The following is a 16,216-nucleotide window of genomic DNA, read 5'->3' as shown; positions in this document are numbered from 1 at the left end:
GGTGCCAGTCCCATCCCACCTCCAGTTCTCCTCTCCCCTTGTCCTACTCAGTTGCTCGGGGGTTCTTCCTGTCCCCTTAGGTGTCCATGGTCCCCCACCAGTGCCTGGTAGGTGCCCTAGTTGTGGGGAGACGCAAACTCTGTGTCCTCCTACTCTGCCATATTGACTCCGCCCTGGTAATTTTTGTTAGATACTTTTGTATGTATTGTGAACCATAGAGTATTTTATTATTATTTTTTCTCTTAAATCATCAGTTATTTAATTACATTTTTTTTTTTTTTTTTTTTTTTTTTTTTGCGGTACGCGGGCCTCTCACTGTTGTGGCCTCTCCCGTTGCGGAGTACAGGCTCCAGACACGCAGGCTCAGAGGCCATGGCTCACGGGCCCAGCCGCTCCGCAGCATGTGGGATCTTCCCGGACTGGGGCACAAACCCGTGTCCCCTGCATCGGCAGGCAGACTCTCAACCACTACGCCACCAGGGAAGCCCAATTACGAATTTTTAATTGAGACTCTATAAAGCAGTTTAAGGATCACTGTAAAATTGAAGGGAGGGTACACAGATTTTCCATATATGCCCTTCCCCAGCCACCTCATTATCAACATCCCCCACCAGAATGATACATTTCTTACGACTGATGAACCTACATTGAGAAGTCATAATCACCCAATGTCCATAGTTTACATTACCATTCACTCTGGGTGCTGTACATTGAATGGGTTTGGGCAAACGTATAATAACATGTATCTACCATTATATCGTACAGAGTATTTTCACTGCCCGAAAAATCCTTTGTGTTCTGCCTATTCATCCCTTCCCTCTCTCCCTGCAAACCACTGTCAATCGCTGATCTTATTACTCTCTCTATAGTTTTGCCTTTTCCAGAATGGCATATATAGTTGGAATCATACAGTATGTAGCCCTTCAGACTACAGCCCTTCAGTATATAGTAATATTTAAGATTCCTCCTTGTCTTTTTATGGCTTAATAGCTCATTTCCTTTTAGTGCTAAGTACTGTTCCATTGTCTGGATGTACCACCGTTTATCCATTCACCTACTGAAGGACACAGTGATTGCTTCCAAGTTTTGGCAGTTATGAATAGAGCTGCTCTCATCATTTGTGTGCAGGTTTTGTGTGGGCATATGTTTTCACCTCCTGTGGGTAAATACTAAGGAGCGTGACTGCTTGATCATATGGTAAGAGTAGGTTTAGTTTTGTAAGAGACTGCCAAACTTTCTTTCGAAGTGTCTGTACTACTTTGCATTCCACTGGCAATGAATGAATTCCTTTTGTTCCAGATCTCCACATTCTTGTCAGCATTTGCTGTTGTCATTTTTCCTGGTTTTAGCCATTCTAATAAGTGTGTGGTAGTATCTCGTTGTTTAACACGCATTAGTCTAATGACATATGATGTTGAGCATCTTTTCATATGCTTATTTGCTACATTTTAAAATAATTAATTATTTAATATTTTGGACTGCATTGGGTCTTCGTTGCTGTGCACAGGCTTTCTCTAGTTACAGTGAGCGGGCGCTACTCTTTGTTGCGGTGAGAAGGCTTCTCATTGCGGTGGCTTCTCTTGTTGTGGAGCACAGGCTCTAGGCACGCGGGCTCAGTAGTTGTGGCTCGTGGGTTCTAGAGCACAGGCTCAGTTGCTCCGTGGCATGTGGGATCTTCCCAGACCAGGGCTCAAACCTGTGTCCCCTGCATTGGCAGGCAGATTTTTAACCACTGCACCACCAGGGAAGCCCCTATTTGCTACATTTTTGTCTTTGGTGAGGTGTCTAAGGTCTTTGGCCCATTTTTAAATTGGGTTGTTTGTTTTCTTCTTGTTGAGTTTTAAGTGTGCTTTTTTGGTATATTTTGGTTAATTCCTTTATCAGATGTGTCTTTTGCAAGTATTCTTTTCCCAGGCTGAGGTTTGCCTTCTCATTCTCTTGACCTTGTCTTTCACAGAGCAGAAGTTTTTAATTTTAATGAAATCTAGATTATTAATTATTTTTTTCACAGATGGTGCCTGTGGTGTTATATCTAAAAAGTCAGCACCATACCCAAGGTCATCTATGTTTTTGCCTTTGTTCTTTTCTAGGAGTTTTATACTTTAGTGTTTTACATTTAGGTCTGGGTTCACTTTGAGTTTATTTATGTGTAGGTTGTGAGATGTGGATCTAGGTTCATTCTTTTTGCATGTGGATGTCCAGTGGTTCCAGTGCCATTTGTTGAAGAGGCTGTCTTTGCTCCATTGTTTTGCCTTTGCTCTTTTATCAAAGTTCAACTAACTATATTTATGTTGGTTTATTTCTGGACTCTCTATTCTGTTCCATCAGTGTATTTGTCAGTTCTTTTGCCTGTCATACTGTCTTGATTATAATAAGTGTTGAAGTTGGATGGCATAGTCCTCCAATTTTGTTCTTCTCCTTCAGTATTGTGTTGGCTATTTTGGATCTTTTACCTTTTCATATACAGTTTAGAATTAGTTTGTCAGTATTCACAAAATTACTTACTGGGATCTTGATTGAGATTGAATTTAATCTATAGATGAAGTTGGGAAGAACTGACATCTTAGTGATACTGAGTCTTCCTGTCCATGAACATGGAATGTTTCTGCATTTATTTTGTTTTTCTTTGATTTTGTTCATCAGAATTTTGTAGTTTCCCTCCTGTAGATCTTGTACATATTTTGTCAGATTTAGACCTAGGTATTTCATTTTTGGGGGTGCTAATGTAATTGGTATTGTGTTTTTAATTCCAATATCCACTTGTTCATTGTTAGTATATAGGAAAGTAATTGACCTTTATAAATGAACCTTGTATCCTCGAACCTTGATATAATCTCTTATTAGTTTCAGGAGGTTTTTTGTTAATACTTCCAAGTTTTCTACATAGACGATTGGCAAACAGAGACAGTTTTATATCTTCCTTCTCAATTTTTTTTTAAATAAATAAATTTATTTATTTATTTTTGGCTCGTTGGGTCTTTGTTGCTGCGTGCGGGCTTTCTCTAGTCATGGTGAGCAGGGGCTGCTCTTTGTTGCAGTGCATGGGCTTCTCCCTGTGGTGGCTTCTCTTGTTGCACAGGCTCTAGGCACATGGGCTTCAGTAGTTGTGGCACATGGGCTTCAGTAGTTGTGGCACATGGGCTCAGTAGTTGTGGCTCGTGGGCTATAGAGCACAGGCTCAGTAGTTGTGGAGCATTGGCTTAGTTGATCCGCAGCATGTGGGATCTTCCTGGACCAGGGCTCGAACCCATGTCCCATGCATTGGCAGGAGGATTCTTATCCACTGAGCCACTAGGGAAGCCCTCTCAATTTGTATACCTGTATTTTCTTTTCTTGTCTTATAACATAAGGAAAGACATACAGTTGAAAAGAAATGGTGAGAGGGAATGTCATTGCCTTGTACCTGATCTCAGAAATCTTTTAAGTTTCTCACTATTAAGTATGATGTTAGCTTTAGGGTTTTTTTGTAGATGTTCTTTATCAACTTGAGGAAGTGCTCCTCTCTTCCTAGTATACTGAGAGTTTTTAACATGTATGTGTGGATTTTGTCAAATCCTTTTTTGCAACTATTGATATGATCATGTGATTTTTCTTTCTTAGCCCACCAGCGTGTGATGGATTATATTAATTGATTTTCAAATGTTGAACCAACGTGCATAGCTGGGATAAATCACACTTGGTCATGGTTTATAATTCTTTTTACACACTGTTGGATTAATTTTGTTAATTATCTTGCTATTATTTGGTTGAGGATTTTTGCATTTGTGTCCATGAGAGATATTGGTGTGTAGCTTTATTTTAATGTCTTTGCCTGGTTTTGGTATTAGGGTAATGCTGGTCTAATAGAATGAGTTGGCAGCATTCCCTCTGCATCTATCTTCTGAAAAAGATTGTAGAGAATTGTTATAGTTTCTTCCTTAAATGTTTGGTAGAATTCACAAGTGAACCTGTCTGGATGTGGTGCTTTCTTTTTGGAAGGTTACTAATTATTGATTTAATTGTTTAATACATCTAGGCCTATTCATATTGTCCATTTCTTCTTGTGTCAGATTTGGCAAATTGTATCTTTCAAGGAATTGGTCTATTTCATTAGATTATCAAATTTGTGGGCATAGAGTTGTTCATAGTATATTTTTAAAATTATCCTTAGCATCCATAGGCTCTGTAGTGATGTTGCTCTTTCATTTCTGATATTAGTAATTTTTGTCTTCTCTCTTTTTTTCTTAGTGAGCCTGGCTAGAGACTTACTGATTTTATTGATGTTTTTTCAAAGAAGCAGGTTTTTGGTTTCATTGATTTTTCTCCATTGAGTTTCTGGTTTCAATTTCATTGATTTAAGCTCTGATTATTATTATTTCTTTTCTTCTGCTTAATTTGGATTTAGTTTGCTCTTTTTCTAGTTTTCTAAGGTAGCAGCTTAGATTATTGACTTTAGATCTTTCTTCTTTTCTAATATATGCTTTCAGTGCTATAAATTCTTCTCACAGCACTACTTTCACTGCCTACCATGTATTTTGATAAGGTGTGTTTTTATTTTCACTAAGCTCAAACTATTTTTAAATTTCTCTTGGGATTTTTTTCATTGATCCATGTGTTATTTAGATATTCTAGTTATCTTTCTGTTACTGATTTCTAATTTAATTCGATTGTGGTCTGAGTGCAGACATTGTTATGATTTTTTTTTTTTTAACTTGTTAAAGTATGTTTTATCTCCAGAATGTGGTCTATCTTGGTAAATGGTCCACGTGAAGTTGGGAAGAATGTGTATTCTACCACTGTTGTATGAAGTAGTCTATAGACTATGAAGTAGTCTATAGACTACTTCAGTTATGTCAGTTATATCCAGTTGATTGGTGATATTGTTGAGTTCAGCTATGTCCTTAGTGATTTTCTGCTTGCTAGGTTTGTCCATTTCTGATAGCAACTCCACCTATGATAGTGGATTTATCTATTTCTCTTGCAGTTCTATTAATTTTTGCTCCATATAGTTTGCCACACTGTTGTTAGGCACATACATGTTAAGGATTGGTATTTTTTTCTTGGAGAATTGGCCCCTTTATCATTATGTAATGCCCTTTTTTTTTTTTTTAATCTCTGATAACTTTCCTTTCTTTGAGGACTTCTGTGTCTGGAATTAATATAGGTACTCTGCTTTCTTCTGATTAGTGTTAGCATGGTATATTTTTCTCCCTTCATTTACTTTTAATATATAAGTTTTTTCATCTCTAAAGTGGGTTTCTTTTAGACATCAAATATTTGGGTCTTGTTTTATGATCTTCTCTGACAATTTGTCTTTTAATTGGTGTATTTAGACCATTGATGTTCAAAGTGATTATTTATAAGGTTGGATTAATATTTACCGTATTTATGACTGTTTTCTATTTTTTGCTTTTGTTCTGTGTTCCTCTTTTTGTTTCCCACTATTTTTATGCATTTTATAGTTTATTGTCAAGGACCAACAAACAAAATCTAGAAATGCTCTATACAAGTGCTGAGGTGCTACAAAAGAGGGGTGGGGTGGAGGAGACACAATAATACACAACAGTCTTTTGAGGAGCTCCAGCTCTTCATTCTAACACTTGAACCAAGGAGAGACAGCCATCCTTTGTCACTAAGGCTGCAGAAGAATGGAAACCTCATTCAGTTTATCAGTTCTTAGGGCAGATACAGCAAGAGCCTATTTAAAGCTGATGCAAAGGCCACTCGTGGTCTGCTGGGAGCGCCCATGCAAAGCAGAATGGATGCTGAAGGTGGTCCATGGCTGCCGGTGGTGGCTGGTCCCAGCTCCTTAGGTCCTGGGCTTCTCTTGATTCTAACTCACAAGCTTGTCAGTCAAATATAGTTGGCCAATGTGGACCTGTCTGTGGATTATCCCAGGGTCTCTTTTGGCTTTATCATTAGGGCTTGAATTTTTACAGGATCCTTTACATTCTTATTTTCTCTGAAGACATCTCTTATCCTCCTGATGGTGTAAGTTCTGTAGTTGTCGGCACTGAAGTGCTTGCTCTCCCTCAGCATTGCCTGGTACATATCCAGCACTCGTGCGTGGCTGGAGGCTGCAATCTCGGAACGAAAAAAACGGAGATGGTCTTCTTTGCAGAGGTCCCAAGTTCAATGCAACCTGCAGAACTTCTGCCACCGCAGGGAGCACCAGTGGGACGCACGTGTGGGGCTTGGCCCAGGTAGTGGCCCAGGGTCTGGCCCAGGTGGGCTCTGGCCCTGTGCAGTGGCACAGACACTAAATAAGTATTTTATTTGATTCCATTTTCTCTCCTTTCTAGCATAACCATCATATTCCTTCCCTCCCTCCCTCCCTTCCCCTTTTTTACTGGTTGCCCTAGGTTTTGCAATATGTATTTATGGCAAATCCAAATGTACTTTCCCATAACACTATATCACTTCATGGGTAGTGTGAGTACCTTATAATAACAGTGTAATCTTAATTCCTCACTCCATCCCTTGTATGATTGCTGTCATTTATTTCATGCATATACAGTTGACTCTTGAACAATGCAGGGGTTAGGGGCACCAACCCCCCAGCAGTCAAAAATCTGTGTATAATTTTTGACTCCCCCAGAACTTAAATACTAGTAGCCTACTGTTGACCAGAAGCCTTACCAATAGATAACATAAAGTCAATTAATGCATATTTTGCATGTTATATGTATTCTTACAATAAAGTAAGCTAGAGAGAGGAAAATGTTATTAAGAAAATCATAAGGAAGAGAAAATATATCTACAGTACTGTATCAATACTGTAAGTTTACATCATCTATAAGATGATGAAGCATCTGTCAATACCTACAACGATATTATCTTATATGATACAAAGCACTGTAAATGTTATACGCATTTCTAACACTGGACATCAAAAATGAAAAGATGATGTGCAAAAGAAATGTATATTTATTTAGAGGTATAAAAATTCATACGTTGATAATGAAAAAGCAGCAGTATGTTTGCTTTATGGTAACTTAGTGTAATTGATACAGTTGCTTCACAGTAGCCTGACCTATACATGAATGAATGAATCATTTAAAATTGTAAGGTATAAAGTATTACAGTCATATTCATAATATGGTATTGGAAACATTGTTACATTTTTTAAAAAAACACTTACCTGTGATGATATGCTGATGTTGCAGGTTTGATTTTGTCCTTGTTTTTTGCTTTTCAGAATAACACAAGTCCTGTATGCTTGCTGTTAACATTACTCAGGAGGCAAATAATGTCCAATTATCTCTCCTTGTAATAATAGATCAGTACTGTGTTTTGATGTCATTTGATATTTTTCTACATCATTTTTAATGACTACATTGCATTCTTTTGAATGGCTGTTCTATAATTTCTAATCTCTATGACTGGATGTTTAAGTGAGAGTCTTTTTCATTTATGATGCTAGTTACTTAGTGGGTTTAATTATTATATTGAAGATTCAGAGACGTTTTCAATTTAGGGAAATTCTCTCTTGTTATTTCTTTGATATTTCAACCCCTGACTTAATCAGGAGTGATTTGCTTTTGAAGAATTAGAAGCCTACTCCAGAAGGATCAAGCAAGATATACAGCTGCCCTATTGGAACTCAGAGGTTTTTAGGCAGCTTCTGTCTTCTCTTTGGGGCCTCAAGTGTGTCTTTTCTGCCTCTGTGTGCAGAGTTCTCTCGTTTTTTGTAGATTGTTTTTTTCTGGATACTTATTCTCTGTTATATGACCTTACCATCACATCTCAAAATGAAAGGCTTAAAGTCTATGAAATGTTCTGGTCTGTTCCCTGTAGTTTAATCAACTCAGTCTAAATGACCCAAATACAGATTCCTAGGAAAGTGAATCTTACTGGTCTTGGTATATTTGGGGCTTGGTCATGTGGTATTAATGTAGATACTGGGTCTACCTTTTCAGCAGGGGCTATAATTGATGAACTGTTTTCAGAATAAAGAGTTGAACACGTGTCTAAAGAGGTGCCTAGTATAACATCTTTATCATATATACTAAATTCTTACATATATGAGAATATATACTATTTTTAACCATCTTTTTTCTAAAATTTTTTGGTTATTCTCACTAGTTTATTTTCCAGATTAAGTTTAGAACCCACAGTAATAATTAATTAATTGTTAACTTTAACATTGTCTTCATCAAGTGATATAGCTATTTGAAACAGGAGGTTTTAAGAGAGTTGAATACAGCAAACTGAAGGGTTACTCTATTAGGATAGCATCTATGAATTTACTTATTTTTTTAATTTATTATTATTGGCTGCGTTGGGTCTTCATTGCTGCGTGCGGGCTTTCTCTAGTTGCGGCGAGCAGGGGCTACTCTTCGTTGTGGTGCGCGGGCTTCTCACTGCGGTGGCTTCTCTTGTTGCCGAGCACGGGCTCTAGGCGCGAGGGCTTCAGGAGTTGTGGCTCCTGGGCTCTAGAGTGCAGGCTCAGTAGTTGTGGCGCACGGGCTTAGTTGCTCCGCAGCACGTGAGATCTTCCCGGACCAGGGCTCGAACCCGTGTTCCCTGCATTGGCAGGCAGATTCTTAACCACTGCACCACCAGGGAAGCCCAGGATAGCATCTATGAGTAAAATTCTTACTATGCGGATTTGAATTCCATTGGAAGTTTGGCACCAGACTGAACACTGGTCTAAGTCAAAATTTTCTCTTTAGTCCTGTGATAATATTTAAAATCTACACTTCTGCTATGGTAGCTGCTAGCCACATGTGACTATTTAATTTAATTAAAATTCAGTTCCTCAGTTGCACTAATCACATTTCAGGTTCTCAGTAGCCACATGTGGCTAGTGGCAAGTACATTCAATAGTTCAGGTAAAGAACATTCCACCATCGCAGAGAGTTCTATTGGGTAGTGCTGTTTTAGAGGCTTGTATATTGATAATAACTTGTCTACTAATTTTTTAAAAAATTTTTTAAAATTTATTTATTTAGGCTGGGCCAGATCTTAATTGTGGCAGTCAGGATCTTCGTTGAAGCACATGGGATCTTCATTGTGGCATGCGGGATCTTTAGTTGTGGCAAGTAGACTCTTAGTTGTGGCATGCATACAGGATCTAGTTCCCTGATCAGGGATCAAATCCAGGCCTGCTGCATTGGGAGCGTGGAGTCTTACCCACTGGTCCACCAGGGAAGTCCCAACTTGTCTACTAAATTGTTTTTTTTTTTGCGGTACGCGGGCTTCTCACTGTTGTGGCCTCTCCCGTTGTGGAGCACAGGCCCCGGACGCGCAGGCTCAGCGGCCATGGCTTACGGGCCCAGCCACTCCGCGGTATGTGGAATCTTCCCGGACTGGGGCACAAACCCGTGTCCCCTGCATCGGCAGGCGGACTCTTCAACTGCTGCGCCACCAGGGAAGCCCTTGTCTACTAATTTTTAATGGTGGTGAAAGACGCAAAAACGTCTATTTTGTATAAGTTTTATTTATAGTATTTTGGTCAGTATGTAGAAGATGATGTCGCAGGATGGCTTTGTTTTCTCATTTTAAAAGGGTCATTGAAGAAAGTTTGAAAAATACCAAAATACTATACAATAAAGGAGAAAATAAAAATGTCAGGCAATCCCAAGGGATAGGATTTTTGAAGTATAATATACAAGTGCAAATATCACAAGAGTGCAGCTGGATTAATTTTCACCAACTAAATAATATACATATATGTCTTTTTATCACGGGTTCTCTATTCCTGGGTTCTTTTTGATTCATGGCTTGATTGTTTGGATTTCATAATCATGCAGTTTTCTTCAAGAAGAGTACATAAATATATTTCTTATTATATCACATCAAGAGGCACTTAATGCCAGTTTGTCTCACTACTGCTAATGTTAAAATTGACCACTTGGTTAAAGTGGTGACTACCAGGTCTCCATTATAAAGGCACATTTTTCTTTTGTAATTAATAAGTAATCTGTGGGGTGATGTTTGGAAACTATGTGAATATCTTGTTTCCCAACAGCTTTTCACCCAGTGATTTTAGCATCCATTTATGTACCTTGCAGGAATCACTTATTACATGGGAGTTGCAAAATGGTGATTTTTAAAATTTTGTCGTTCTATTTATAATTGTTACCTAGCATTCTTCTTGAAGGAAGAACTTTCCCTTTCTCTCCCATTTCCTTTCTTTGATTCTTCTTTTTTCCTTTTTGTTGTTGTTGTAAATACCCCAGGTATTTCTCATGAAGTTGGTCAGTGTGACTAATCACTATACTTTGAGACTCATTGCTGTAGTCACATCTGTATATGTTCTACTATACCAGGAGAATTTTTGCTTTATACAGGTTGGTCATCTTTATGATGTGTTTGTTCTTAAACTGAGAAGTCTTACAGAATATAATTGTTCTAGTATAAATTTAGATTAAAAATTAAAAATACCATTTTGGGTTTTTCTTGATTATGAACTTTTCAGAATCTGAGGCAACTGTGTTAAGGAATTCCCATTTACACTAGGCAAGAAAGTAAACAGTAAGTGGAGAGTAGGGTAACAAACACTTACGGTATCAAAAAACAACCGTGAAAAGGATCTGTCTTAATGTGCTAGCCCATTGCAGTTTAACATATTGCTTACAACCTTCACAATAGAATTTGAGTGACTTCAGTTACACATTCCAGGAGACTGGCAGTCTGTTACAATCAGAGTCTGAACTTTAGAGCAGGCTAATTTACAGCAATGGGATGAAGAAAGTTGTGGATTTGTATTACACACTCTCACCTGACACTGTATCTGATCCCTTACCTGCCGATTGACATCTTGAATGAGCTCTTTGAAGCAAGTTCCAGCTTAATTAAAACGTTTGCTTGGTTAGCAGTGATCTGTGAAAGCCTGTGATAAATATTGAATCAGGTTCACCTGCTGGTTGCTGTGAGTAGATAAACAGCTGCCTTGTGCAGTTTAATCATGAAACTGGCAGTAGAGTACTACTGTTTGAATTTTTAAAAAAGAATAGTGGAAAAGGTATAGTTATGTCACTTTTGCTATCTTACTAGAGTGTGTGCTTATGTGAGATTTTGCACAACAGGCATTCAGTACCTGTTTAGGTGGCTTGGACAACAGCAAATGGTTGATAAAGATTAACAGTAAACCCTTCTTCATATGCCTCAAAGTATAATTCAGTATTCATTGACTTTTTTACCACTAACTCTTTAGGTGCATGATGCTTTGAAATAAAAAAGGGCAGTATTTTGCTTTTTTGCCAAGTTAAATGGTAGGTAAAAATGATCCTGTTAAAGCTTTAAGATTTAAGGTTATGACTTCCAGCTTCTCACAAATTATCACGAATTTTGTAGCAACTTGAAGAACTTTAGGTTTTACTTTATCATATGTAAAATGGAGTTAGAAATATACATTAGTGAACTAAGTATTTTAGAATTATGTTAACATTATGTAATTAACAAACATTAAAAGAGAAATTAATTTACAAGCAGTAGAGGAACCTTTATAAAATTATCTTCTTTGGACTGTCAACTTGTTTATTCCTTTACAGAATTAATGTGACTAACCAAGTTGGTTGTTAAGAAAATGCTATTTCTATTTTATTTCCATTGTAAAATCAGACATAAATTCTGGAATAAAGCCCTCATCCAAATAAGTCACAATCTTCTTTGAGCACATGATGAAAGTTATGGACTGACTTTCTAAAAATGCATACAAAATTGTGTTTGTAGTTTCTGGGTGATCTCAAACTCTCTCCTCTGTAACAGTCCATGGATGTAAATTAAGAACCTATTTCCTAATAAATTAGTTGAAAATTTTGGTCAGGACGGATTAAGATGAAAGTTATTCTGCTAGGTATTAAGCTGCTGAGGACGAACAAGTGTATTTGCTGTTTTAGGTTCCTTTTAAGCATTTTTCAGGTATATTGTCTACTACAGTCCTTAGCTCCAAGGGTTATCTACCATAGTGGGGATTCCTAATTCTTTTCATAAAGTTTTCATAGTTTTATTCCTGTCATCAGTTTGTTTGGAAGTTTATGGGGAAAATAAAATGTTATTTAAGTCATACTCAGCCTGCTCAACAATTTTTTTTGATATTTATGTCAATACATGGGACTCTCTGGTTCATATTTTTTTATTATATACAATATTCCATAGATTGACAGAACTCCACAGTTTATCCATTGTTTTGTTGACACACTTGGCTTATTTTCCTCACTATTAAAACAGTACTGCAAAGAATATCCCTATTGTATCTGTCTTAATTTGCAAGAGTTTCTCTGGCATGTATGCCTAGCAGGGTCATGCTGGATCAAAGGGTCTATGTATCCTTGATTTCACTAGATCACCAATTTGTTCTCCAAAGTGGATGTGCCACTTTATACTTGGATCAGCAGTGTATGAGAGAGTTGCTGTATATCCTCTCTACCCAGTCTGGTGGATGTGAAATGGAATCTAATTATGGTTTTAATTTGCATTTTCCTAATTAGTAATGAGGTTGAGCATTAGGTTGCACATCTTTTCAGATGTTTATTGGCTTTTCTGCTTTTCTCTCCTGTGGTTTTCTTGTTCTTGGGCTCTTTTTCTTCTATTGGGTTTGTTTTTTAAAAATTGATTTGCTGGAATTCTTTATATATTGTGAATAATGATCCTCAGTTGGTTATATACAGTGCACATATCTTCTCGAGATTGTGTTTTCAGTCATTTGTGCTTTTGGTGTATTGTTTAAGAAATCCTTTCCTATGTTGAGATAATGAAGATATTTTCCTGTATAGGGACAGAGAGTTTATGGCCCACAAAACCTAGAATATTTATTTTCTGGCCCTTTACAGAAAAAGTTTGTTGAATCTTGCTCTAAAGACTCTCTTATTTGAGAATTTTTGTATTTTTCCCTTTTGGAATATAATATCCATCCTGTTAGAAAATATTTGACTTAAATGTCAACTAATAATAAGTTAAAATAGTTATTGTGAAATAAATTGTATAGCTTATCCTTAAGAATATTTTGTAGTTGCATTCAGGAAATAATGCACTTAGAGTACCAACTTTAAACAGTTCTTTACCTCGTGAGCGAAACTGGTATTGATAAACACACCTTGTAGAACAATTAAAATGTAAAGCCCTCTTTGTCAGTGGGGTGAAGTGACCCTTGTCATTGTCTTCTACTTGGCTTGATATATCAGGAATTCTAATGTTTCTTGAATGAATGAATGAATGAGAGAGTACATGTAGAGTGCTTAGCACAGGGACAGCCTTAATAAATGACAGCTATTAATAAGGAATATATCAGGATATGTGTTTGTCACCCACAACTACCGTGGCCCAGATATTAGCATAACAAGATGATTTTTCTTTTTATTCTTGAAAAATAACAAATTGTCCTGTATTTTTTCTTTTAAAAGCTAACCTTTTTATTTTGAAGTAATTTTTTGATATGTGAAGGACTTCAAATTAGGGCATCAGTTAAGCATCCACAGATAAAATGTGGTACATGGGTACAGTATTTGGTTTAAGGACATTAGTCACAATCTATCAATTAAAATAAATTAAGTTACAGTTATATGCAAAACACCATGCTCAATGAATGAGTAGATGAAGTAATGTAAGACAGTTTCTGTCCTCAAATAATTTGGAGTGTGGTTGAAAGACAATGCATGCACATATGTTACTATTTCATGGACCTAGTTTTCCCCTTATTTCATACCAGTAAGATTCTTTTTGGTCTCTTTTCCTCTCACTTCTTTATTACTTATCTTTCATATTAAATATATCCTTTTATGCTTGCTTTTAGAATTCAGTTCATAAACAGCTTTTAGATACTCCCCTGATTTATGAATTTACAAAATAACATCTCTGACAACGCAATAGTTTCTAACTACTCCTTTATTATTTTCCTTTTTAAGGCATAGTCACCATGCTAATTTTTATTTTTCCAAGTATTTAGGCATAGTAATTTTTGTTGTTGTTGTGGGGAAAGGCTGGAGAGAACTATGAAACTTTAGAGGTTGATGTAGTTATCTTAATCTACTTAAACTTCTGATTGTAGCCTTGTGAAAGGAATAGTGGCAAGGAATCAGCAGTTGGCCTTTCAAGATCAAATGTTATATTCTTTCTTTATCCTTTCAAAAAATTTCAATATATGTCTCTATGTAGTATGACAAGAGAGGGAATAAATAGAAATTGTTAGACACAAAATTTTCTAAAATCCTTGGTTGTTGACCTAAGAACAGTTTTGGCTACTGTAAATTTGAAATGTATTTTTAAACAATTGACTCCTGCATGTGGAACTAATAATAGAGCTGTCACACCCACATGTATCTCTTGTGTTTCTCTTTAAATGATAATAGATTTTTTTGCTGTTATTTGGGTTAAGTTTTCTTGCCTTTTGTTGAAGTAAAAGAACTCTAGACAGTTTCCAGCTATGGGAAAAGAAGCCATCTCTTAAAGAGTTTCGTTCTACCATACAGTGTAGCTATTTACAGTTCTTAGAGATTACAGGTGTTGGGAGCCCATGTGTTTTGTCTTCTTGACGTTCAGATATATTAGATGAGAGAGAATATTTTTTAAATTTATTCTCCAGTTTCCTAATATAGTCTTTGTAAATTTAAAGAGCAAAAACAAAAGGAAGACATCCCTATGAAAGATAAACTTGGTCATTTGTTAGCAGGAGAAATGCTTAGTGAAAAATATTTAATTTTGTTCATCTATTGTTTCAAAACCCCTAGGTCAAAGGGTTTCAGAGAGAGGCTAGAAAATATTAGCCTATTATTGGAGTGGAGGATATTATGACTTCCTGTCATTGCTGTTTCAGGATTCTTTCTCTAGTTTTCTTACAGAATTGAAACTTGCTGATTTTGGTACAAATAATTCTCTTTTGTTACTAAATAATTGTCTTTTTTAAGCCTCTGTTCTATTGCTACATTCATTTTTTTCCATCTTCAAATATGATTATACCGAATCCTTTAAATAGAAACTCCAATAGAAGATCACTTCTGAAGAAATAATTCCCCTTTAATATTGCAAATAAATAAGAATCACCTTTCTTAATTTCTATCTTCTACTTTACTTGTGCAACCACCCACTGAAAAACCATCTTCTTTGAGGAGTCACCCTTGAGTTCATAGATGGTATAATTAATTCAGAGCATTTTAAGACTTAAACAGAAAACATTTTTAGTATAAAATTAGCTGTGGTTTAAAATTTTCTCAGTTATGGAGTGAAAAACTAATTTAAGTTACCTTAATAAAGCTGCTCTAGTGGGAAGAGTTTTCTGAAGCTAGTTCTTGATCTTTTACTTTTGTTAGTACAGCTACTAGCATAATATTTTAAGATAAGCAGATCCCTTTTTAAAATTATTAGTGCAAATACCCCTTTTAAGAATTAAAACATTTGAATACAAGGCAGCAAGTTATAAGTCTATATAATAGCATCCCTTTCTATTTGAAAAAATATGGAAGATATAATTATATGTAGAAGGGTCTGCAAGTTATTTGTGGTGGTGGTTGACTTACTTTGTATTTTTCTGTAGCATTTGAATTTTTTGTTTAGAAAAATAGTGGAATGAAAATAAAAGGAGTGGGTGATAAAACTAAGTGGAATTCATGTTGAAAAGTGTTATATCAAAAAGTAGGTTTTCCAAGCTCTGAAAAAAGGCCACATTATTGAGTTACTTTTTATGCTTGTATGTAATATATCCATCTGGAATATAACAATGCATTGATCCCTAGCATTCTCATATTCAGAGTGAATTTAACTGTATCATAGGGAAGAGATATAATATAACTGAGTGAAAGATTGAAGGTATGGAAAAGTCAACTAATTCTGCTACCAAGAGTTACCTTAATTCTTTTACTGAGTTAATTAATTAGTGTGATCATTGCAAAGGCTAGAAAGGAATTCAGTCAGAAATATCATGATATAGTTTGTATGCCATTTTCTGTGTGACCATAAATTGTTAGATATTGCAACATATGTAACATAAACCACATGTCAGCTGTTTCCTGCCTCACTGTTGACAAGAGCCCCATTCATAACTCTTCTTTTTATCCTTTCAGTGAATAAGTAATTATTCAATATAGAAGGCAGGATATTTGGAACTGGCTATTTAATGTGGCAGCACTCTGTAATGAAATCTGCTGTTACTGGCAACCTGAGAGGGGAATGTAACAATTCCAGCATGGCTGTAACTTTATCTGCTTTGACTGACTGTTTATTTGGCACATCAGTGAACCTTTTATCCCAGTGAGTGACAGCTCCAGAAGGGTCACATTTACATCCATTCTATCATGTA

General features: G+C 36.3%; 1 protein-coding gene and 1 pseudogene across 1 annotated transcript in view; one reads left to right on the top strand and one right to left on the bottom strand.

Annotated features, from left to right (window-relative positions):
• The window catches only part of BRIP1 (BRCA1 interacting helicase 1), a 187,754-nt gene that overhangs the window by 39,613 nt on the left and 131,925 nt on the right, over positions 1-16,216 (top strand).
• LOC136138330 (LYR motif-containing protein 4 pseudogene) lies at positions 5,789-7,211 on the bottom strand (annotated as a pseudogene).

The sequence above is a fragment of the Phocoena phocoena genome, chromosome 19 (genome assembly GCF_963924675.1).
Source record: "Phocoena phocoena chromosome 19, mPhoPho1.1, whole genome shotgun sequence".
Lineage (NCBI taxonomy): Eukaryota > Metazoa > Chordata > Mammalia > Artiodactyla > Phocoenidae > Phocoena > Phocoena phocoena.
This window is presented reverse-complemented; position numbering and strand designations above follow the sequence as displayed.